Raw genomic sequence first — 26166 nt, forward strand, 5'->3', positions numbered from 1 at the left:
TTTTAATTCCTCATGCTTTTGGGGCAACTCTGCTGTGAAAAATCTTCATTAGCCTGCCACTCAAAGGCAGAAAGAACAACACGGTGTACAATCAGAAAGAGAAGAAACCCAGGAAGAGTGAGCATAGATGCAACCACCCTTCGTACAGACAACTCTTTTTTTATGGATTAAGGCTCCCAGGATGAAGAAGGAAAGGAGATTGTCTGCAGGAGTATTTGTATTCCATACACTAGTATCACAAAAACAGTGAGAAAAATCAATCAGCAATAGTAATTTTTATTTCTCCAGTTTCTAGGACTTTTTTTAATACTTGGAGCAGTGCAAAGTCATGCCACAGACGTTTCACATTACATTGACATATGGCTTGCTCATCACCCCTTTTTGTCTTTACCATTCCAAAACAAACAAAATTCTCTTCCACTTGCTCATAAAAGAAAATTTGTTCACATCCACATTACATGTGGAAGAGATTCCAGCCAGGATGATGCCTGGTTATCTCTGCAAAGCCAAAAAAAACCCAAAAGTGAACTGATTTTAATACCCAGACATGACAATAGGTATTTCAGAAGTTCGTCTCTGTCATCTTCATCTTGTTCTGTGTTTGAGATTCTCTCTTTTTTAATTGGATTCTGTAAATACACCTCTATCTGATAACTAACGGTACTAAATTATCTATATAGACAAAACAAGTCCATAAACTTGTTTTGTTTATGAACTTGGACATTTATAAACAATGTTATAAAATCAAATACATATCCAAGTATCAAAAAACCACTGAGTTTTTTAATTTAGGAATTTAATCCATACCTTGCTATCTTCATCAGGAAGGTATCTTCCCATTGTAGCAATCTAACTCACATATGTATTTCCAAGATTAAATTCAGTTAGTAAAAAAAAATTAAAAAATCACTCATTTTACATACAAAAGCACTATTCTGGAACATGTACTGGTGGGATAAGGGGCATAGCTAAGGTAATACCTTGGGAGAACTCTAAGCAAAACCAGAAAGCAAAATTTGGACCAGAACACTCCCTCTGTTCAGAATTAGTTTGAAACAGAGTATTTTTATTCAGGTCTCTCTGGAAATCCTTCCTGTAAGCAGAAAATCTACTCTTTGACTAGCTTCTAGCACTTCAAAGTCTGGGCTCGTGCCACAGGATGAAATAGCTATTGAGTGAGAAAGGGAGCAAAAGCTTTCTGAGGCCACCTTGCCAACATGACTCAAAACAACTATGAAGGGACCATCTATAAAGCTCAAAAGTTAAACCTCCCTTCACACAGAATTTCTTTTTTGCCTTTCTGCTAAAACTACCAGAAAGCATCATTTAGTTCTTTAGAGCTTCTGGCATCTCCAACCAGCCTGAAACCAGCAATCTGCCTTTTGAACAGCAATGATTTTTTTCACATTTTTGCTTACTGTAACAGTAAAGATTTAATACAATGGGATCTATGAATACTTTATATTTGTTTTGAATATTAATTGCCATAACAGGAAAATTATTGTGCTGCACAACCATTGTGTGGCCAGACAGTAGAAAAATATTTCTACAGTAAATAAGCAATGTAGCAGACACAGGTATGCCTGAGTTTATTTCAGGTAATCAAGTGATTAGCTGTTGTTTGAACTCCTGAAAGGAAAGATGCCATCATCAACAATGCTATCTTTTAATTTTTCTGCCAAATAAATAGGTATGTACACAGATTTCCTCTAGTACCAGAACATCTGTATTCAGAGCACAAGACAAACAATCACTCTGTGTTAGCTGTCAGAGGTCAATAATGCAAAATGGATAACAAAAGAAAAAAGAAAGCACTGGAGAAATGGGGAAAACAGACTGTGTATGTGTTTCTGTTTAAACATTTGCCAAGCAGACCTCACCTACATCGTAAACACATACATGACAGAAAAAGGAGGGAAAATCCATTTCATGAGCAATACTCAGTTTTGGATGTTTCTTTAATGGTGTGTTTACCAAAATCCTTGTATTTCTGCTTATCTGCAGAGCTTAAAGCTACTATTCATATATTCATTAAAAACCTCTTTCTTCTTAAAAAAATAGTCATTTCAAAATCCCACAGCATGAAACCTGTAATTTTGCCCACATTTTCTCTGCACCTTGTGTCAGCTTCTCATCTTTCACATGGTTGGCTATTTTCAGCATTAAAATATGTGTAAATTACTACTTTTGCAAGAGATATTAGCAAGTCATTAATGCTAGTTAAAGAGAAAGAGTAAATATGGAAATAAGAATATTAAAAATGCTGTCTTCCCACAGTCCCTGAATGCAAGAAGTATTTAATTTTTAAAAAAAAATTCAAAGAATTTACATGAACTAAACAACTACTGCTCTCAAATTCAAGAAGTTTTGAGGAAGCTATTTGTGTTAGTAGATGTTATCCTACATCACTAAAATATTTTTAACCCTGAGACTGAGTTGAAAAAAATATTAGAAGTTATTATAAAGGGAAATCAGCACTCTGAGTCTCTAGACATGTATCCTGAATAATAAAAAAGTTGGATCTTTTGTTGTGTAGAAAAGCATTGCCATAATTTTTTAGAGTTTTTGAGTGTCAGAGCAATATGATGGAATTAAAAGATGAACTTGGAAACTAAATCCTAAGGGGAGTTTTAGATAGGTAAAGTTACGTGGTGATGCTGGCTTTGATATTTTGATATTAATCTTGATGCTTCTTCCCTATTGATCATCACTTTCTTAAATATTATTTAATAATCTTAAATATTATTATTGAAACTTGTCTCAAAGTCTTCAAGAGCTGTACTATCAATTAAGTCAAACCAGTGCTACCAAACTGCCTGCTCTCTTCAGTTTTGACAGAAAAATTTCAGGTGACAGAAATTCAGTGTAGTATGCAATCTGCTAAAATGTATTTACCAAATTGTTAAAAACAAGACATGTACCAACTGATTTCTACCCCTCTGGTGTTATCTTCCTAGTCTGAAAGGCTTGAACCTAACACAAGAGGTGTCTCACATGTTTTTTATAATGGCCAGTGAATCCATAGGAACTGAAGGGAAGCTGAAGTATTACAGCTGTTCATTCTGAGAGAATGAACAAGACAAATGTACCATAAAAAGGATGGATAATAAAAACACTTCTGTCTATGAAACTCACTTCTTTTGAAGATTATATAAACTTACTAAGTCATAATTGTTATTTAAATAGGGAGATCCATGTCATTTCTGGAGAACAAACCACCAATAGTCTCTGTGAAGCTCCAGTCCATTAAATACAGAGGAGATTTATACTATAATATAAATATTATAAAAAAAATAATTGTTAGTATCCTATTGTGCAAAGAAAGTATATCCTTAACTCTGACACCAAATCCAGTCACAGTGAGAAAGCACTTAAAACACAAGGTTCTTACAATGTAATTGAAACAAAAAGAATATCAGCACCATAAAAAAACATGAGGAGAGTGTATAGGGGTAAGTATTTTGCACAAAAAGAGAACATTCAGTGGAAGCATTGGGTGTCAAATTTTAAGCAAATGGAAGCCACAAAGTACTTCTCAAAATAATGTATAATTATAGTGTGGAATCCATTGCTGCAGGACACTGTAAATACCAAAACTATAAATACATGGGAGACAGGTCCATCAGGGGCTATTAACACACTAGATGCAACCTCCAGGAAGTCTCTAAAGTTCTGGCAGCCAGAGCTGAGAGGGTATACCAGGGAAAGGGTAATTTTATTTTTCTTGTGCTTTAAGCATTCATATAGTGGTCCTTGTCAGAGGCAGGACACTGGGCTACAAGATCTATAGGTTTGCTGAGGTTTGACAAATCTTAGTTCTCTTGATGCAGAAACATATCAGTGAATGGCTGGTTTCAGGTCAAGGAAAAAATAAATAGCAAGAAGCTTGGCTCATTGTGGCCTGGAAGACATCACCTAGATAAAGAAAACCATGTAAGAACAGAACTTTTAATGAAACTATGTATTCACACAAGGTACTTGGTCACTCAAAGTCATGGCAGGTTAAACTGAAGGAGTTTATCATATCAGTAATTCAGAGAAACCCATTTAAGTTAATGGAATAAGATGCTGATGGAAGTCCTACAGAAGCACACAGTAAAAATCAATCCAAGTGAAAGGTGGAAGCATTTTTGGGAAGTAGGATATCAAATGACACACTGGATGGCTACATGGGTTTTGGATTAAGATCAGAAGATAAGATGGAGTAATGTTTTTTTTATAATAAGAGAAAAAAAGTCAGAAAAATAAAAGAAAGAAAGAGAAAAAGTCAGGTGAAATCAGCACATAGTCCTTAAACATTCTTAATTATACCATAAAAGAATTTTGAATTTTGTAGTGTGCAAAATTCTCGCTTTCAAGAGATATTCCTTAAAGCATCTCCAATGTCAAGGACCACTTTTATCACCATGATATGTTTTCTGTATAGCGTGCAATGTTCTGCACAGGTACAACTCCATATGATGTAACACCTTCCACAGAAGCCTATATTACAGTTGGCAAGTGACATTAAAGTAGATGATTATGGGCATTTGTCCACAATATAAACCAGTGGAATAAGAAATGCTTACTTGGAAGACAAGAAATGAAAATGCAGCTCAGAGGCAGCTTTTAAGTTTATATTAGACATTACAGGTTATAATGCAAGTCTTTCAAACAACAAATTGTTCATTCAAGCTCAGTAATTACAGTTGCTGGTACTTCAGGAATGTCACAAACTAAAAGTTACATAATAAAGACAGAACTTAATTTTCTTTGTGGTATATCAGAAATCCTTTTCCTGGATCAAAGTGGTACAGAAAACTATTTCACTTTTGAAATATTTTGCTTTAATGGTTGGTTACTAATCTGTCTAATTTAAAAGTCATTAAAGCCTGCCTGTTTCCTCACTGGTCAGCCTACTTATTAAGGATTGTTTATTTGCATAATGAATGGCTACACTGGTGAGTCTCTGCTTGAGTTACATAGAAAAGGCCACACAGTTTAACTGGAGATGCTCACAATGTCATGCCCAAATCAGGGGCAGCTCAAGTGTCTCAAGGAAGCTGAGTAATTGGATTCCACAATCCTTTGTGGAAGTCACCTTAAACACTATCTGTTTTAATACCCTATAACAGAAATAGGTCTAAATAAAGTTGTAATTTTTTAACAAGTAGAATAAGAGTTGGCCACTCTCTTTTTACCATCAATGGAATCTGCTTCCAAGGGACAGCTCAATTCATAATTGACCACATGTAAATAAGTCTTCTATGGGACAATTGCTAAATATGAGGACCTGTCTGACAGTTAAGTCCCGCCTCTGAGGTGTTTATGGTCTCACAAATGACATTATTGAAGTGTACAAATATCACTTGAACCAATACTGGCAAAATTATTAGTATGCAAATTACAACAGGAAGATTAAGTGTCTGTACCAAGTCAGGGAATCCATTTCAGATGCAGAATCATACCCTAGCACTGCAAATGCTCAGAAAATCTTCCATCTGCCCAGGACAGAGGGTGTGGTTTTGGTAGTTCTGGCTACAGACAAACACTTGGATATGAATAAAGGCAGAGATGACTCTGGCTTAGTTTGTAATAACAAAGAGCCAAAAGCCACAAAACTATAGTTCCACAGGTTATGCGATGAAAGATTTAATGCATAAAAAACCAGGAATTCATTTTCATATCTACCAAATGTGCTGTGCTTTCAGAAGGGGGTGAAGAAATGTATTTTTCCATTTTGAAAGATGAAATTTCAATGCAGCACTTTCAAAATCTGCAGGTTTCTGTAGTACAGAATTCTCTCACTCATGGGGTTGTTGAGCTCTGTAGTTCAGTTACATAGGTGAAGCTACTCAGACTGGAAAGATGAAAGTGTAACACTAAATTCACTTCAAAAGTGGATGCATGACTTAGTTATGAGAGTGCTTTGGAGACTTTTCCAAAAGAAGGTTTTCCTGATGGGAAGATTTCTTTTAGATGATTCAGAAACATGCAATATTTCAGATAAGTTTTAGGACTCTGCTCCATACTGTTTCAGAAGCCAAACTTCATCAGACATCAATCTTCATCAGACTTAATCTTAGTGTCTAGCAATTAGTCCAGTGTCTCCACACTGGGTAAACATAATTCTTTTGTATTTTGTATTTTTTGTTAATATGAGAGGGGCTGTATTTCCAAGAGTAAGTCCTTCAGCAGACACAATGACTGACATTCCAGTTTCAGAACAGGGACTTCTGACACAAATAGTTCATGGTTTCCAAGGAAGCTTACTGCTTGTGCTCAAAACATCTGGGAAGTATGGAGTTGCAAAACTATGGCAAAAGAAATTAATTTCATCCCAAAAACTTATATTATTCAGTCGCAGACTTAACTGGAGACAGTTTAAATAAATGTCAGAGCAAAATATCCCGCCCCACTCTCTCAACAAAATGCAAACTACAGCCAAAGGGCTTGATCTGTGCTAGAAACAGCAATATTCAGGAAGAAAATTCTCACAAAATCTTAGTCTTTATTCTAATCTAGTTTTCTCACCACTGTTCTTTTTGTGCCTCTTCTATTCTTTGTCTTTCATGTACCTTTCATGTATTCTTTGTCTTTGTATTTCATGTACCTTTGACTGCATTTTAATTTTCACATCTCCTATGCTGTTTTTCACTCCTCTACTCATTCTTAGGAAGTTTTCACCATCCTCTTGTAACCCAAAATCCACTTTGTATTTTCAAATCATCAAAAATGCATTTTTCCATCCATCCTCCAAACAACCTATCTTTGTAGGTTTGTACTTGAAAACTGAAGTGGGGAGCAAGTCAGAGATTCTGCTTTTCCTCTCTGTTTTTTCCTCCTTAACTGCTCTGTAGTTTTTGTTGCTGTTTTGTTACTACTTGTGAAAAGGTACACAAACATATGCATGGAGAAAATACAAAAAGGGAGTTTTTTTTAATTTACAATCAAATTCTTGGTTTACAACTTCTTTGTACTGAGGTCTCCAGCTAAGAATGATTCAATGAAAACTAACTGCCTATAACTAGAAATTTCTACATCCTGCATCAGGTAAAGCAAGAGTAGTTTGTACTTAATAAAACAGTCTTAGATTCAAGCTGTCAAGATTAATTATGTGTGCATTCATGGTGATGTTAATGGTGAGAAAACTGAACAGAAAAGAGCAATGATATTGTGACTTAATATAGGAGCAGATACTGTCTGCCTGTAAAGTTAAAAAAACACCTTTGTTTTCCCCCAAAACTCCCCCTGTTGTAATTTAATGAAAGCACTGTTTTAAAAAATAATGACTTGTTTGGATGTAATACCAAATTAGGTTTCCAGTTCAGTTATAGTACCATCAAAATTTTTAAGCTGACTACATACAAGTTGTTTTTTTGTGTATGGGGTCCAACAAGCAAAAGTCTTAGAGACTTTGCTTCAGTTTGAGCTACAAATGCACAGCAAACCACATAGCAAAAAGGTACAATAAAAACTGTTACGTGCTTTGCAATTTCATGTTCTTTGTACAGTTTTGTTTCCTTAGAAAGCATCAGGGGTTACTTTTCAGTTTTCTAGCACATAAAAGTCCCATCTTCCGGGATCTGCTGAAACTGAATTATGTGGAAGACCATAGTTAAGTAACTCATCTTTTAATTTCAGTTTAATTTTTGACTCAGATGTTGCACAGCTTGTGAGGCTTTGCCTGGGGTGTGGGGGAATGTTGGAAAGCTTCCAGTCAAGCCATGGCTCATTTCTAATGCCAGTTCTCATATCCAATACTCACACAATTTGCTTTCTCTGCTTAATAGGAGTCTTATCTCACTGGACTCTGCTGAGTGGACTGAAATGTTAGAAATTTGTATCTGTTCATGTTACAGATCTCCCATCCTCCTGCCTGGATGCAATATATGGTTCCTGAGTTTCTCTAATGTAAGCATTTCAGTTTTGACTTTTCAAGCACCTTCCAGTGGGCTTTTAGTGCTGTACAACAAAGGTTGTCTGAGACCCTTTTTATTTGCTTTTCATAAAATGAGAAGATATTTTGCAGAGCTGGCTGCACTCCAGTTACACTTCTGTTGAAATGGTTTCACAGGCACAGGAACTCTTTCCTTAGCAGCGTTCCCAGCCCCACAGTAGAGCAGCTGGCAAAGCACGTACTCAAACGCTGTTGAATGCTAACAAGCAGCCTACTCTGCTCCAGTTTGAGCATGGATATCATCAGACATCTCCCACCTCCCTGACAGAAAAAGCAGCCAGAATTCAGCACTTTCCCCTGTAGGTCCCCTTTGCACCTTCTCTGGGTTTTATATATATTTAGATATTCATCTAGAGGATATAGAGGCAGCAATAGAGAGTAACATTATTTTATATTGAGTCAGAGCACTCAATTGGGAGGTGGAAGAACAGCGTTGAAGCTGTATGGATTAAAGCAGCTTTTCTGACACCGTGGATGGAAGAGTTCAGTGTCTGTGCCAGTAACTATAACATGCTTTCTAATTTATTGTGTAATGTCAAGAATATATGGTCCATGTTATTTTCTCCTTTGTCAGTTTGGCTGTCAAGTTCTCTTTTTTACAGGTCTCAGACAATTTTTTGCATTACATTTAAAAGTGTTGCCCATGCCTGAGTTGACATCAGACAACTTTGGACAGGCTACAGATGTTTAGAGATGCTACCCAGTCCACCTGCTAAGCAATGTGGAGGCAGTGCCTAGGTGTTTTGACAGGTCTTGTTTTTTTGTCACTGTGACTACCCTTGGGTCCTTTTAAAACCTTTAAGGAGGAGGTTTATTATTGCACACTTGTTCTGCATTTCAAACAAGATTAAAAAGATAAGGATTATCCATTAATTTAAACTAAAATGAAGAGTGGATAAACAGAGAAACTCATCAACACTGAAGTGCCATGTAACCTGATCATTGTCATAATTCTTTTAATCCTACTTCTTCATAGTGTGTAGTTATGAGAACTTATTCTTTTGGTAGCTTCACTCTTATCTAAAAAAAATGGCTTGACTTCGATGCCAGCTTTTCTCTCCGCTACTTCTCCAGACATGCTCCCTCTTACCCACAAGTACCAAGTTTTCTCCTCCACCTTTTTGCCCCCCACTCCCCGTTCAGAAAACAGTCTTCATGTTCCTATTCACATGATTTTCACACAGCAATTAGAGCTCACAGGAAGAAGATTCACAGAAAGCTGTTTTCCAGTGAGATTATTGTATGAATAAACTCAGCATGTACAGCTCTTATTTAGCACATTTCAAACAGTGCTCTGAACTGCTATGTAAGAGGAGCCATATTTTATTAACTTCCTGTATTTTTATACCAGAAGTCCCAGCAGAGCTGACTGGGTTTAGAATCTAGAGCAGGATGATCTAGTAATTAGTCACAGAACAAACTTTTAGCAATTTGTCAAACAGCCCGAGGCAGCTGCGGATCTTGGGTTCTCTCTTTCCTACAGGAAGCAGTAACAAAACCTCAGTCCTCTTCAAATCAGTGAACAGATGGGTAATCACCTAACTGTAGCAACCAGGGGTGACCCTATCTCTATATGATATCAGATTCAGCTAGATGTAATTATTACCCACTATTACAGCATCTCTTATGGCATGCAGATTCATAAAGAAGTTGGTAGCACAATCTTGTGAAATTTCTTGGGCATGCAGTTAACTGAAATGAGAAGCTCCCATTAGAAACATGGATTTTTTAGTTTTTATCATCTCACATCATGCTTTTCTCTAAGAAACATATGAATTGCCATCCTGAATTAGTCTAATCATCCATGAAGAGTAGCATCCCCTTCTGCACGATGTGTTTCTATGTTAGAAACTTCAGAGAACTCTGCAACACTAAGTGTGTAACAACATGCCTTCAGTGAGGTTTCTTCCACCACAACAAAATTTTCAGCTAATTTATATTATAGAAAAGCTGGTACCTGCTTCCCCTGTGTTTAAATGTAACAGCGGTCATCATTTATAGGCTGGGACATCTGTTCTAGGGCAAGAAACTTTTAAATGGTTCAGATACATTGCCCAAATCCACTCTAAGTTCTAGGCTTTGATTTCCAAAGTATTTCACAGATCATTCTTTAGAACATTGCTTACACAACTTAGCTATAAACTCAGCTCCACTTAACCATGGCCCTGTTACAGCATCCAAACAAAGCTAATGAGATTTAAAATCTCTGAGGTAAGATGACTTTTTGGCAGCTTTGTAACAAATTTTCCAAGAACGCAGGATAACTCCAGATTTTGGTTATCTTTAGGAAACATTGGAAAACATTTTTTTCATGTACATTACTTTATTGCAGGTCACACAATACTTTTGACTATTTTTTTTTTTTTTTTTAAATCCCAGGTTCTATGTTAATAGTTACATGGGCACATAAATCTTAATCTATTTATTTCTTTAAGGAGACTTGAGCATGCACATCTATAGAGCAAGACTTGTAAGCATGTACCATAAAGGGTCAATATATAAGAAAATCTCTTAAAGAAATGCAAACCAATTTCTTAAAATTTCATTAGTTTACACACCCTTCAACATGGTTTCATGTATTAGATGAGATACAGGCAAAACGGAGTTTTTCTGACATGATTTTTTTAACTACAGCTACAGTTTCTGAATGTTTGGATTGCTACTATTAGTATACGATAATTTTTTTTCATCCTAGGGAGAATTACTTTCACTGCATCATTTAACTCCTTGGCCACTCCAAGCACATAAAATTTTAACAAGTCTTACCCTTTAGCTCCTAGAAATGTACAAACACCAAAATAGTTACAGTACTTCTCATCCCTGGATGAAGAAAATTTCTTTCTCTTTACACCAAAGTAAAGATATCAATTCAGTTTGTCATTCACTGGTTTTATATTTGCCTTGTCTGTCATACCGTGTTGCTTACTTCCTTTTCCAATTACACATCACATGTCTTGTGATATTTAAATATCTGCTACTAAATAAAATTTCACTATTCCTCATGGTATGAAAGGAACACATTGTACCAATTACAGAGCTTTCTATGAAGAAATCTAATTATAAAAATACAAGGCCTAATTCAAAGCCTACTTTAGTACATGGAAATACTTCTGTTGGCTTCTTTGGGCTCAAGTCCATATTCAGCAATGTTTAAGTTGAATAAGAAAAGACCTTATTTCCAGTTAACAAACAATTCATGGGCATATTGAATGCAAAAATATATTCACATTATCTCTACATACTCCTAAAAAGCATGAAAATTGACCACTTTGGAAATACAGTGTTTTAGCAGAGCAAAATTTTTACATGAAAATTCATATATTCCTACGTATCTATACAGAATTTTTACAGATAGAATATGGAATGAGGAAAGAATTTCCTCTGTGAACATCACACGATGGGGATGTGAAAGCTTCTTTGGGAAACGCAAGCATTCTTCAAGTTAAAATTCCTCATTTGATAACTTCCCACAACTTTAATGTCCAGATATCTAAAGTGGTCAAATAGCCACAGGCTACTACAGGTTACTAGTGGGCATTTCTGCATCTTTGAAAAATTGTATTTATCAAGAGACCCAAACACAGAAATTTTCTCTCTTTCTGCCCCTCAGCAGGGCAGTGGAAGCAGTGGGATTTGCTCCTGTTTTGCATTGCCTGTTTCCTGAAAGACCCAGTGAGGAAGCCATTAGTAAATGGAGCTGGCAGAGGAAGGGTTTGCTTTAGTCAATGAAAAGACTACACCTAGATCCACCCTCTGTGCCTGAGACAGCTTGCTGTGCAAAACAAAAGTCTCTGTGTGCAAATTCCCCCGTCAAACACTTTCTTTCTCCACTGTGTGAACTCAGTCTGCCTGGGAAATTGCCAGAGCTACCAGCTGAGTAGCTCAGTAGAGGAGAGTTTGTTTTGTGGAAAGGAAGAGGACCTGTGGCTCCAGCCTATCTTAGTGTAGGAGCTGAAAACAAACCACAAATACTGACAAGTTTTCCCTGTTTTCTCCCTCAGTAGAAAGAAGTACATTTGCAGAATATTATCATTGACAGGAATGGGATCAGAACTGCATTTCCAAACTTTTTTAAATAGAGAAAATCCACTGAGTAATCACTAGAGCAACTAAAGATTGTGGAGGTGATGCCAGCTATAAAACATGAATGTATATTTTGAAAGCCAGCCAGAATAATTTTTAATATCCTTTCTCAACCCATGTGGCCTCTAGATAAAAGAGAGACTTTGCTTTGAGTATGTGTCCTGAATGCAAGCAGAGCATGTGCCATTTAAAAAGAGAGATGAGCTTCATGGAGTAAATTTCTGCTAAATTCAATGTAATTTCAGAGGAGAACTTTGCACCTTGGGCTTATTCTTTCTCAACACACATTCATGTTTATTTCCAAACCCATATTTTTAACACAGCTGGCTAATACTGCCTTCCCCCAACTTTATTTAAGGAAAGATAACCAAGTGTTTTCTTGACAATATTAACTTGCCTTTAACGTAAAAACTAGATCTCCAGAAAGCAAAATCCTTTCTGAAGGCATCGTAGCACATTCTCAGAAGCAAAATACTATCAAGATGAATCGTTACCTTATGACTTGAGTATCCAGAACCTTTTGTGAAGTAAGTATGAGTGACAAAAAAAAACCAACTTCCAGTGCAACTATTGAAATCCCATTACAGGTCTTGACTGAAGTTTCTTGAAAGCATGCCTATATGTAAAATTATATAAATACTTCAGTGTTAATTAGATGTGTGCATTTGATTCACTGTAATTCATTAGACTACTCAAAAACACAAGCCAAAGAAACAAAAATGTAAAGACTGTGAAATCCAAGTATAACAGAAATAGTCGCAAATTATGTAAGACAACATTCCCTTTTTGCAAAAGATAAAATACAATTACAGGAACAGAACTATACACATTGTGAGCAGCACTGAGGATATAATTATCTTGTGTAGAAATTCATAAGAAGATTGCTTCGTTTTGATCCAGGATTCAGTTACAGCACAGTCCCAAATAGACTGCTCTTTTCAAGCCTCTAGACATGAAGTTGTTCTAATTCCTCTTTCTTAAACACAAATCAGTGCTTTAGTTCTCATTTTTCTGTGTCATTCTGAGTTTAACATTTCAGTCTTCATCACTGTTTCACCGTAAATGTTGCATTATACTGTAAAACAATGAACAGCAGTAATTCATGCACAGCTGCATTATAAAACAAACATTATTTCTGTATGCTATGAATTTCTCAAAGACCAAAATTACTCAGCTGCAAAAATCCACTGTATCTAAGCAATTTCAGAACTAACTGTTTAGGAGTACTTTTCAAAAGAAAATGAGAACATATTAATGTGATAGAAAAGCTTGCCTAGTAGAAAAGACCCGTTTATAGTAATGGAGATAAAGAGATTAATTGGCTTACAGTGGTTACTAAAAGCCAGTCAATGGAATATCAAATCTCTCAAAAATGGAGAGAGGAAAACAGATTGTAAGCCATCAGTGTTAAATTAATCTTTTAGACTGTAATGACTGACAGACATGTCTAGCCTAAATGTCCTTGGATAAAAATCCAAGATAAGTTTTTCATAACCTCTATACAAAAGGCAGGAAAATCTGCTCATGTCTTTCCTTTCTATTGCTATCTATTTATGGGTGACTGGCTTAAACTCCTGATAAAACTTCCAAAAAGTCAAGTGGAGTATTCATACTAATTTTCTGGACTACAGATCACACCTTCAGTATGTAAGAGTTCAGAGACTAAACTCTTCCATCACTTTTTCCATTCCCCCAAATCTATCTAATTTTTGATACAAATCCACATTATGTCTACAAGATTCAACTAAACAACCTTGAAATGCATCATATTAATTTCTTACTGTTCTTCTTAATTTTAAGAAGATGAAGACCAAGTTAAAAGCTTGCATACAGAGCAGCAGGAAAAGAAAAACTGGAAACACTGAACTATAAACTGAGAGTCAGGTATATCAAACTGGGCTGTGTTTTAAAGCAACTAGTTCAAAACATGAATGGAGGCAGACAGAAAATGGGAGTGCTAAATGTTCAGTACTGGATTAAAAGAATGCCTTCCAGTTTTAAGAAACATCTGCTTTGTAACACAAATATATAATCTTATTCAAACAGATCCTAACTAACCACTGAATTTATCTCTAAATTCTGTCTGGTCAATTTCTTCTCTTAAAACTGTTTTTAATGCCCATTCTCTTTATAACATTACATACATTTTCTTTCAGTGACTCTCTGTCTCTTCCATTCCTTATCTGAGCTAAAATATGGACTTGAACTTTTTCATATACAGCACCTTCTCTAAGTGTCCTAAAGAAGCCAGATACTAGGATAACAGATTCTATTTGAGACTAGAAGATATTTTTGGACTCCTGACAAGCCTAAGTGACATTGTTTTCAATAGGTAGAGAAAGCCAACAGGTACCTTTTACAAAAAGAAACCCAGCTGCCATGCACAGACACAAATACTGTATTATATGTGCACCTTTCATTTTACATGGATAAAATGTTATTCTTGACCTTGACTCCACTTAGTGCACTGGAAGTTGAAATTTGGGGGGGATGATGTGGGCATGGGTGTGGTGAGAGGAATGTCCCACCATTGGGCTGTGGAAACAGAGTGCAGAGGAGAGGAAGTTAACCCAAGCATCATCTCTGATTTCCTTTATGTGCCATCTGAGAGAAGTTGCTGTCTGAATTCCTTGGACCTGGAGATATTCCAGAGCAATTAAGACAGTGCATCCCCTGAAGTAGGATTGCAAATTTTCTGAGCCTTCCTAGATCTTTTTATTCTTATTTTTATTCTTTTCTGTTCAATTACCTTAGGGGATAGGGAAGGAAATGCTTAGGGCTGTATCACAGCATGAATCCTTTTTAAGAAGACAAAACAACATGGATCTCTGTTTGTTTCCACTTGCCAACGCTTTTTCTTCTTCAGTTTTTCAGTTTGTAAGAAGTTTGGAAAGCCTGTGAGAAAATAGTGGTCAAGTTCAGGACTATTAAACAACGTAAAACTCAGATTTACTTGACTTCCTCTTTAGTGAGTTCAAATCCTGTGTTGAGATAACAACACAGAGACAAGAATCTGTATTCCAAATGCATTCAAGAGTCACATCCAAGCTGAGAAGTACATTCAAACAGCAGTTCATTCAAATTATTTAATATTATTGCCTATTTGACAATACGTGTTAAGTCTTCTCAGATACAATCAAAAACAGGCAGTGCCAAATCTGGAAACTTTATTCTAAAGAGATTCAAAGCCAGGGGAGCTCAACAGCAGAAGAAAGTTGAAATGTTAGCAGTATTGAATCATGCAAGCTCCAGAGGTCAATTCCTTTCCTTATGTTTTAAAGATGGCTTTTTAAATGTTGATATAACTCCAAGTGTATGGAGTTACTGGCTTCTTTACATCTTAAATATAATTTGATATACCCACCAAAGCTTTTTAAAGGCCTAGAAGCAAGCTATGCAAAAAAGGATCCCTCCAGATACTAGGTCTTAACAGTGCATTTTTTCAAGTACTGGCACACTGTTTATGACAGGCTTCTATAAACCTTTTATTCTGATTCAGCAAAATAAGCTGGCTTGCTGCAGAAGGGAAGAAGCTGATAAGTGGAATATTGCACAAAGAGTAGCAAGGTATATATAAGTATATATAAGGTATACAGTGTCTAAGTGCATTCTTTGAAATTCTGCTAAGAAAAATGCATTCTAACCAGCCGAACCTGTGAAAAATAGATTTAAATAAAATAGTCATCAACGTCAGATTAAATAGCACTTGTAACAGAAGTGTAACATTGCTATATCCACTGCTTGTTTTTCTTTCCAGGCTTCAGTCTAAACTTTTGATTATGTGATGCTCTTCTGAATCATCAAGTAGTTGTGTGAGTGTGTGGACTTAGGTAAAGATGACAAAGATTTCCAAATCAACGCAATATATTGCAGCAAGTTCTTGCTTCATACAGTTATATGCTGTAACTTAAAGTTCCTGTAGTGCTTACTAATCCTGAGCTGTAAAGTCTGATGATGCAGGACAGTAAAGAGTCCTGCTAATCACTATCTAATACTGGTGGAGTTTCATATCCAGAAAGCCAACTTCTTCATCCTCTTTTGCTGCAGATCTTTCCTGCAAAGAGAATGAAGCATAATCTTGGAGCCTAAGAACAGTCCTTCTTTTGTGGTACCATTTACAGTCTCACCGTTTCCTTCATTTGATGCTTTGTCCTACATATTGTTTTATACTACCACGTGAAAACATTCAAAGTAAATTATCCCTTCGATACATAAATTCTAAACCTTTGAATACAAATGTCTGCATGGTAAATAAAATAATGATTCTGTAAATCTGTGAAGTAAAATCTTCTGTGATTTTATTTTATTCTATTCTATTTTATTTTGTTTCATTTGATTTTTGTAAACAGATGAGCCATAGACAAGTCATTTATCATGAAAGCTTATCATCTCACCTCACTGCATCTACTGTCACAGGGAGGGGGAGAAGATCCCCCTGGAGTCTTCCTCTTCTTGTTCCTCTTCCTCTTCCCCAACAGGTCCCTGTCCTTCCTGTGCAGGAGACATCAAAGCTGGATGCAGCACCCTATGCCAGGTGTGCTCTCCATGAATTCCTCTCCCAGTCTGTGCTCATGTCTGGGATTGCCCTCACCCAGGTGCAGCACCTTGGACTAGGGCTTGCTGAACCTCAAGACCTTTGTCCAGGCCCACTCCTCAAGCCAGTCAAGGTCCCTTTGGATGACATCCCTTCCTTAAAGTGAATCAACTGCACGTCTCAGCTTGGTGCCACCTGCAAACTTGCTGGCACTGTACTCAATCCCACATTTGATGTCATTGATGAAGACATTAAACTGGTCCCAATATGGACTGCTGGGGGACACCACTCATCACGGATCTCCATCCAGACACTGAGCTGTTGACCATCCACCAGGTCCATATCTCTCCACTGTCCTGACATATCAGTTTGGCAAGAAATGTGTTTACATGCACAAAACACAAGCACTCACAGAAATAGGCTAATACAGTGTGTTAATTTCCGCTGTAAATTTGCTTTCTTAGCATACCAGAGAAACAGACATCATTAGGGACTAATGAAAAACACATATCTCTGTCTTGTGCTTCTGGCTGAAAGTACCTTCAACCATCAATTAAATGCCAGTCTGACTCCTTTTTCTCTAAAGGAAACAGTCGTTCATTCGTTTTCTGCAGTTAAGGTAAGAACTCCCATTCCAGGTTTTTTTCTCAGTAGTGTGTTCTTTATTCTTCACCAGCTCTTCAGATAGCAAAATATTTACTTCAGTTTTGTAATCTGCACCAGTCAGAACTCTTATACAGTGTTTTCACCATTCTGACTATTATTTCATCCTTTATGTCACAACTGCAGCTCAGTCAACACTGTTTTCTGGGTCTAATTGGACTATAATTATTTCAAAGTTAAATGTATATTATAAATACATAAATATGTAACTTCTGATTTGGTAGCCTTATTCTTGCCTTTGTAAGGGTGTCATGGCTTTAAGCAAACACTGTAATGAAGCTTCATGAGGTATATTCTATCCCCAGAGATGTGAACTAGAAAGTTAGAAAGCCATATTAAAAATACATGTGTTCTCTGTCACATTTCCACAATACATGTGCTTGAGAGCACCATGGAAAAATTAAGCTTCCCTGAATAACTTACTAAGTGCACGACAGCACATTCAACAAACTCAGACGTAGAAATAATGCAATTTTTTTTACAAAAGGAGAAAAGGCTGCACTATGTTTTGCTGATACATAAAAGTTCTCAGAGAAGGTTTGGCCCAGATATGACAAATGAAGTGGATTACAAAATAGAGCAAGATCCTATCTTAATTATTTTGTTGCTATCAGTATTTCATAAACCTTCTATTATTTGGAGAAAGAGAAGTTCCCATGAGTACAAAAGAGGAAAGTTTATGCATATTATTCATGATATTTAGGTTCCTGCAGCCATTCAGATGTAAAATAATTCCACCTCTGGGTAAAAGGTTATTTATTAGGACAGTTTATTTAAACATATCAATTTTTGAAGGTGTTCATATGAAGATTTACTGTTGCTTACTCAATGGTGTGAATAATTCATTCTTTTCAAGACAAGCATACACTCATTTCAGAGAGGAAATGCCTCCAAAACCACATTTATTGACTTGGAGACCAGCATTCACCAAGCAACATCAAATAAGTAACTCACAGTAGGAAATAAGAGGAGTTTTAAGGAACATGCTGAAAAAAAAATAAAAAATAAAACGTTTTTGCCCTTTACTGCTCACAACAAAACAAATGTTGTATCTTCAACAATAAAAAACTCTATTTCACATTTATTAGTGCCAAAACTTAAAACAACATTCTGGCTGTAAAATTAAGCAAATGATGTACCAAGAACAACTGGAAGTAAACATCTGTATCCTGTCCTTCTCAGTGACTGGAGCTCTCTGGCACAGGGGCCAGTTAAAAGACCCAACAGTGTACCCTGGCCTTGGAGAAATGTAACCAGCTGGTTTGGGGACACAGCCAGATGCACATACCTACTTGTGGTACTTGGCTGCAAGCTCTGAAAGACTGCACAATGCTCCATTCTCAATTGTGCAAGTGGAGCCCTCTTTTGGAGGGTCAGCTCTCTCAGGAAATATTAAAGGGGATTGCTAGGGCATGTAGGAAAACAATTAGGGAGGCCAAAGCTCAGCTCTAACTTAACTTGGCAACTTTTGTAAAGGATAATAAAAAATGTTTTTACAAATATAATAACAGCAAAAGGAAGGGTGAAACCAGCCTTTGTTGTCTACTGGATGAGGGAGGGAACTTAGTAACTGCAGATGAGAAGGCGGAAGTGCTTAACACCTTCTTTGCCTCAGTCTTTAGTGTCTGGACAGTGCCCAGGCAGAAAGGGACCCTGGGGTACTGGTGACAGCCAGCTGGACATGAGCCAGCAGTGTGCCCTGGTGGCCAAGAAGGCCAATGCCCCCTGGCCTGGATCAGGAATGGTGTGGCCAGCAGGAGCAGGGAGGTCATTCTTCTCCTGCACTTGGCACTGGTGAGGCCACACCTGGAGTGCTGTGTCCAGTTCTGGGCCCTCAGTTCAGGAAGGACATTGAGACTCTTGAGCACATCCAGAGGAGGCAACAAGGCTGGTGAGGGGCTTGGAACACAAACCCTGTGAGGAACAGCTGAGGGAGCTGGGGTTGTTTAGCCTGGAGAAAAGGAGACTCAGAGGTGACCTTATCACTCTCTACAACTCCCTGAAAGGAGGTTTTAGCTGAGTGGTGATTGGTCTCTTTCACCAGACAGCAAATGACAGAACCAGAGGACACAGTCTCAAGCTGCGCCAAGGGAAATATAGGTTGGATATTAGAAAAATGATTTTATGGAAAGAATGATAAAGTACTGGAATGATCTGCCTGGGGAGGTGGTGGAATTACCATCCCTGGATGTGTTTAACAAAAGACTGGATGTGACACTCAATGCCATGGTTTAGTTGAGGTGTTAGGGCATGGGTTGGACTCAGTGATTGAAGATCTCTTCCATCCTAGTGATTCTGTAGTGATTCTGTACGTCACTGCCTGAGTCACCCACCTGTGATGGTTCATTCTAGTTAGACTATGGCTACAGATACTGTAAGGTATTCTTTCTGTCAGATTCTATAAAAAAAAACCCTCAGAATGTGCTGTAGAATGGGTTAGTCTCTGATTTGTAGTGAAAATGAAGTTAAAAGAAAGATTTGTGGACTAAGTGAAATGAAGCAAGGAATTTTGGGATATGGGTGATGATGGCAGACTGCAGAAGAATTTTTTACCAAAATCAAATGATCCAGAAAATACACAATTTCCGAAAGAAAAGCAGTTACCCTCTCATGTAAAGGGCACCCTATTAGCAATTATAAATGTACTGGATTCACATTCAATCAAAAGGGTTTGAGATACCATTAGATAGTGGGGATCTATTTTCTGCTGTGCTTGAGTCCTGTTCCCAGAGCTGGGATTAGCTCCTGATGTGTACATTCACATGCTGCAGCAAGGACACCAAAGAACATCTGTCTTTTTTTTCAGTGCCACTTTTTGCCTTCCAGAATGTAGAGCATTCTCTAACAATCCAGTATTTATATACAAATGGATGTTAATTGTCTTACATTTGAAAAGAGAAGGAAGGTGGAAAATTCTTAGATATAAATCTTGAAATGGAGGTTTTCAGATATTCTCTTTTATCTTCCCAAACACATAAAACAATTGGACCTCCACTCATCTTCAAAACAATCTTTCAGCTCACAACTTCAGTTACCATTCTTCAGTGAAACAGCAGAAGGACCAGCAAGCCAACAAATCAAAATAGACATGCCATAAAAGCCCCTTATGCATTTAACAACCAATACACTGCACATATTCAAAGTGTGAAATCCAAGCAAAAAATATAAACTTAATATTATCTATAATAAACAAAGATGTTTCTGTGGAGGCAGTCAGGACATCTCAATGTCTGTACAACAATTACCAAAGAATAATCTTCTAAAGAATAATATTTTTCAGTGAGCATTTATTGTACCCTTCCAAAAGTGTTGCAACAGCATTTCTAAGTGTAGCATGACTGAAACTCAGGAAATAAGTGGAGAAACTTTAGTCCTGTAAACTTTTAATAATTAGAATAGTTGTCTGTGGTTTTTATGGCAATATTCACACAAGTAATATTGGAACTTAATTATGTTTGAAAAGTAAAAATTTCATATTTGCAAGGAAAAGATTATAAGCACTTCTCCTCTGGCATCTTTCCCATTTATGAAATGGGAAGACTGTAGGAAGTCAATTAAAAACAAGTACTTACACACAATTCTTAAGAACTTTGATACCTAAGAATAAAGTTTTTAAAAGTACCTTGATTGGCAGGGCTGAAGATAGATCCTTCCCTGATAAATGAACACAAAACAAAAGTAGTCTTTTTATTCAGGATTAGAATAGCCTTGGAAGAAAGTTTTTTAAAAGGACATTCAGTTCAATCCAAACCACTCTTCATCACTTGCTGGCCATTTCTTTCAAAACAAAAAACATCCCCTAAGAACCCATCTTCAGTCATGTTTACACCCTCACTCCTATTTTTATTAGACATTTTTATTTCATAGTCTCAATGAACAAACCTAGAACAGCAACTCATTGTGGTACATTTTGCACAAACAGCCCAGCATCAACTACAGGGCTGACAAGCTTGCATACAAAATGAAAAAATAGCCATGCATGTCAATAGCAGAAATTCCTTACAAACCAATGTAGAGACAGTCACAAGAAGAGGAAAATGTTTTACAAAGCAATCAGGAGGGAATATGCCAAGTTAATATTTCAGAACATATGTGAGCTGATGTAGTTTCAAAATAGCTGTAATATTTTCCATTGTATTTCTCAAAAAATGTTCTTATTATTGAACCTAGACCTTGAATACAAGTAAGTGGATCAGCTTTCACACACTGCCAGATAAATCCAGGATCAGTTCAACTCTGCCCTAAAAGCACCAAAGGCTGTTCCAATATCAATAGTATTTTCCTGTTTTAATAATCATTATTTTTGCTCATACATGCTTTGATTTTACCTTTCATGAATCTGGTACAATAAGCTCTACATTTATAAGAAAATGAATAGCCAAGGGAAAAGGTTATTTCCTTTGGCTCAGGCCTCACTCTTGCAGGGCTGGGCAGAACTATTCTTGACCCAGTTTTATAGGTTTCACAGTTGGCTGACCCATCCATTGTCAACTGATACAGATGTTAGCTCAGCATTGTCCTAGCAACCAAGAAAGCACACAGAGATCTGAAGGAACCCCAGCATTTAAACATATAATCTGAGATCTCCCATTCAGTATGATTTAGGCAAGTGCAACAGAGAGCACCAGCTAACACGGACCAGGAAACAAGCTGCTTTGTAAAAAAGGCCATTAGCTCAGCTGGCTAAAGCAGGGTGCACAGCATGATGCAAATGACTGCCTAATTAATAAATAGTCTAAAGAACATATGTCAAATCATGTATTAAAACTGAATGAAGCAGATGTGACTATCCTGAAGTGCCTACATACTGACACAAGGCTCTTCTCCTTCCAGCAACAAACAAAAGGGTTTGTGCAGACTCAGAAAGGTTGAGAGTGTCCAAGAACAGCCATGGCAACCTTCATACCTCCCAAGAATGCAGTTTCAATATGCTGTTAATTACCTGTCCTTCTCATTCTTGTGTTTTAACTGTAAGTAACAATGATGTCACACTTTTTAAGTTCATCAAGTCCAGGGTCAAAGGGAAGCACTGCAGTAAATAATTTTATATTTCAAAGGAAACATGTAGTAGTGTATTAAGTGAAGTTCACCAATTACTGTAGAATCTCCACTCAGACACGCTCCTCCAAAATGGCTTGGAATTGCCATGCTAATTTAATCCTGAAAATCAGGGTAAGAGCAAGAAAATGGAAACTTCAACTTCTTTTAAAATGTTTGCCAAATTGAAAAATATTCAGAAAAAGAGGTTTAAGAAATAATAGCTTGCACTGGGGAAACAGTCTTGTCTTTATTACTGTGTCAATAGTTTATAGGTGTTACTCTTGTAATTCTTGTAACAAGCTTCTTAATTATACTGTACTACTTGAATTTATTTCATTAGTCACCTTGTATTCATTCTTTTGTATATTCAAAATATTTTTAGGTCCTTTTTCCTGTTTTACATGTTCTGGAGTATCATTAGTCTGTACTCTTCCAAGAAAGCTGCTTAGATAGGAGCAAAAATGTCAGTTTGTGGTTTGTCTATATTTCAGCAATCCACTTGGCAGTCTGTGGATGAATGACAGCTTTCCAATAGCTAAGGTATGTGTCACACTATATTCAGATTAGTACTCCTATAGATTTGTTGGAAAACTCACATATTGAAATCCTCATGAAATGGACTTTTACTGAAAAGTTTTTTACTTTTACTGAAAACTATTTACCCTTAACAAGGTATCCCTGCTATTTCCTATATATAGAAAGAGAAAATCCAAACCTGCCATAGGAAGTTTAACTACAATAGGACATGAAGAGACAAATTTTAAATGGTATTCATGGCACTCACTCTTTGTTATTGCAGTCTCTCAGTGCACTCCATACAACCAGCCAATTTCCCTACTTTTCTAACAGGACTGACCACTGGCATCAGGCACCAGTCAAGGTGTTACCGTTATGTATTGCCCCAAAACAGAGCAAATAGGTGATTTCTATCCCCATTCTTCCTATGGAATAAGAATAAGATGCATTTAGGTCATCTGTCTACTGATACCAATGAGATTATCAATTTAGGTCCATAACAAGGAAATTCTTCCCTTGCATAGAGCTTCTGGGTCACAAAATTAAGAGAACATGCTGAGTTGGAAGGTAGTCACAAAGATCATTGAGTCCAGCTCCCTGTCTTGCACAGGGCCATCCACAAGAGTCACACTGTGTGCCTGAGAGCATTGTCCAAATGCTTCTTGAACTCTGTTAGGCTTGGTGGTGTGACCACTTTCCTGGGGAACCTGTTCCAACACAGAGTCACTCACTAGGTGAAGAATCTTTTGCTAATATCCAACCTAAAGCTCCCCTGACTCAGCTTTGTGCCATTCTTTCTGGTCACTGGCCACCACAGAGAAGAGATTAGTGTCTGCCCCACTCTTCCCCTCACAAGGAAGCTGTCAACTGCAATGAGGTCTCCCCTCAGTCTCCACTTCTAGAGGCTGAACAGACCAGGTGACACCAACCTCAGATCCATGCATTGATCTGATGGACTTGCCTATTCTTATCAATATTATTAGGAGTCAGCATTTGCCACAAAAGCAATAGTTTTCAGAAAATAGTTTTTATTTTGGGATTTATAAACTGTATATATTCACCCCACATCTGTTGAGCCAAATGCAATGGAAAAGATATCCTTTTAAACTAAACTTTTTATCTGATGAGATTGTTTGTTTGTTGGTGATGGCATTCTTGGCTAGTACAAAATATATGAAATCTTTATACTGAGAAAGCAGGAATTAAAACAGACAAATCTAGAAATATAGTATCCATTGGGAAATCCCGAGATTATTTGCTTAAATTGTTTCACTCTTGCAGAAACATTTCACCATGGATGATGGATAGCACATTGCAATGGATAATGCTATTTTAACTGAATATACTATACATTCTAATGTGGTAGAAAATTATTCCTTAACTTGAAATCCTGTTCTTACAATAGTTAAACTGTGTTTAAATTTAAACAGTTTTCTAGATTATAAAGCTTTGCACAGTGCACTTTAAGATTAATAACTTTCTGGTACTCCAAGCAATTAAGTGGATGCCTCTTTCAAGGCCCAGTATGATAAAAGATTCTAAAGTATCTATTCTGCCATCCTATATTCCTAATACATGTATTTTTAATAAGGACTATAAAGTCAATATTTTAGTAGTATTTTTCTCAAATAAAGTTGTTGGTGTTTTTAGATTTCCTCTGGCAGTGAAGACTGCTGTGTCAGACCTTTCACAATTCTGGAGGAAGACATTTTTCCTAATTATTAAAGAGGGAATTGAGATTTACTATGGAACATTTTAAATTGGGCATTCATTAAATGGTATTAGGGAAAAAAGATTAGGAAAGTATATATGTTTTAATATCTTCAACATTCACCACAGTTTGTTACAGAGTACTTCTGATCAACATTATTTAATAATTTTGTGAAGTAATTCAAAATAGAATTAGAAGATATTAACCTAAGCTAAGATTACAAATACTGAAATAATTTTTTGTTAAAAGTTTTGAAATCTCATTTCAGAATATGGAGAAAACTCCTGATTGAATGCTCTGCATTTGTGTTATTCCTTGTATTCTGCAGCTCTTTCAGATTTGAGTAGGTAAACAACATTCAGGTCTGTATGTATTCTTCTACCAAGTACGTAAGAAGTACATAAAAGAAGTAGAAAAAGACCACAAATAGTTAATTGGAGTATCCAGTGCTTCCACTGTCATGAGGATGTAAGTACACAAGTTTGAAGAAACTTAAAATTTAGCAATAACCATAAAAACCAACAAAGTCCCAACTCGCACAAAAAGAGAACCATATAAGAGTGCCTCAGCCTTTTTCTTTACCAGCCAAACAGTACCAGCACCACCACAGCTCACAGGACAGACAACAATAGCTTTGTGTTAGAAATGAGAGGAAAACCAAGCTATTGTTTCTTTAATTCTTACAGATATCACAGGCATTGACAATCCAAAAGAATCTTGGATTTCTTTCTCTATTTTAATGCAACAGATGACTCGTGGATCTCCCCACTGACCTCCAAGGAGTTTATTTTCTTTATCAGACCATTTTGCCTCTGTTTTATCATCTACCAGCCTTTTGGTAACAGCATTCTGAAATGTTCATGTACTCATTCTTCTGATGACAATGAGACCAGATGGCATAAAGATGAAAGAACAAAAAACATGTTCATGATACAAGTCATATTTCAGTCACATTTCCAAAATGTAGCATGGTAAAAAATTACTAGAGAATGGCTACTGTGACCAGGCTTTGAAAAACACAGGCATTATATTAAAAATATGCATTCTGTCATCTTCAACTGTAGTAATTTTTATGCAGAAGACACAGATAAAGTTAGAAGCTAGTCTGGTGGTGGCTGTTTATTGAGCTATGTAAGATGCACTGGTCACTTTTCCATCATTGATAGTTAAAAGCACTAACTACTACTAAATTCTGTAGTTTGTAGATATTTTGTTAAAGAAACATTTCTTCTTATATCAACAGTTTTTTCTGTTACTGTATCTTTCATAAGCTGAGACCTTTGCTTATTTTGTGCACACATGAAATTCAACTTGAAAAAGATTTCTAACAGAAGAATCGGAAATGCTGAAAATACCACAGAGATTTTATGTAAGATTATTTAGTGAATGCACATTTTTGAAACAGCTAAAAAACCCTGTTCAGAAGAATGTAAGAATGGAATTTCTTTTGGAATGGTCATGGGAAAAGGAATTTTCATGATAAAATAAGGGGTTTACTAGGAATTCTCAGATTTTAAACTACTAGTTGGCTTCCAGTTTCTTCAATCAATGACAGCATTCAAATCACAGCACACAAAATAAAGGATCAATGAGAAAGAATAACTGATTTTCCATATTGTATAGAATTCAATTTCAAGTAAAGTACTTGAAAAAAAATAAAAGTAATCTAATCCAGTGGAA

At 36.6% G+C, this 26166-nt stretch overlaps 1 long non-coding RNA gene across 1 annotated transcript; it reads left to right on the forward strand.

The window, feature by feature from the left end:
• The first annotated feature begins 22101 nt into the window (after positions 1 to 22101).
• LOC147655505 (uncharacterized) lies at positions 22102 to 24904 on the forward strand. The gene is made up of 3 exons (XR_015287944.1): positions 22102 to 22189; positions 22751 to 22799; positions 24815 to 24904. It is a non-coding gene; the product is annotated as an uncharacterized LOC147655505 (long non-coding RNA).
• Positions 24905 to 26166: the final 1262 nt, after the last annotated feature.

This window comes from Cyanistes caeruleus, chromosome 1 (genome assembly GCF_971803275.1).
Source record: "Cyanistes caeruleus chromosome 1, bCyaCae1.hap1.1, whole genome shotgun sequence".
NCBI classification, from domain to species: domain Eukaryota; kingdom Metazoa; phylum Chordata; class Aves; order Passeriformes; family Paridae; genus Cyanistes; species Cyanistes caeruleus.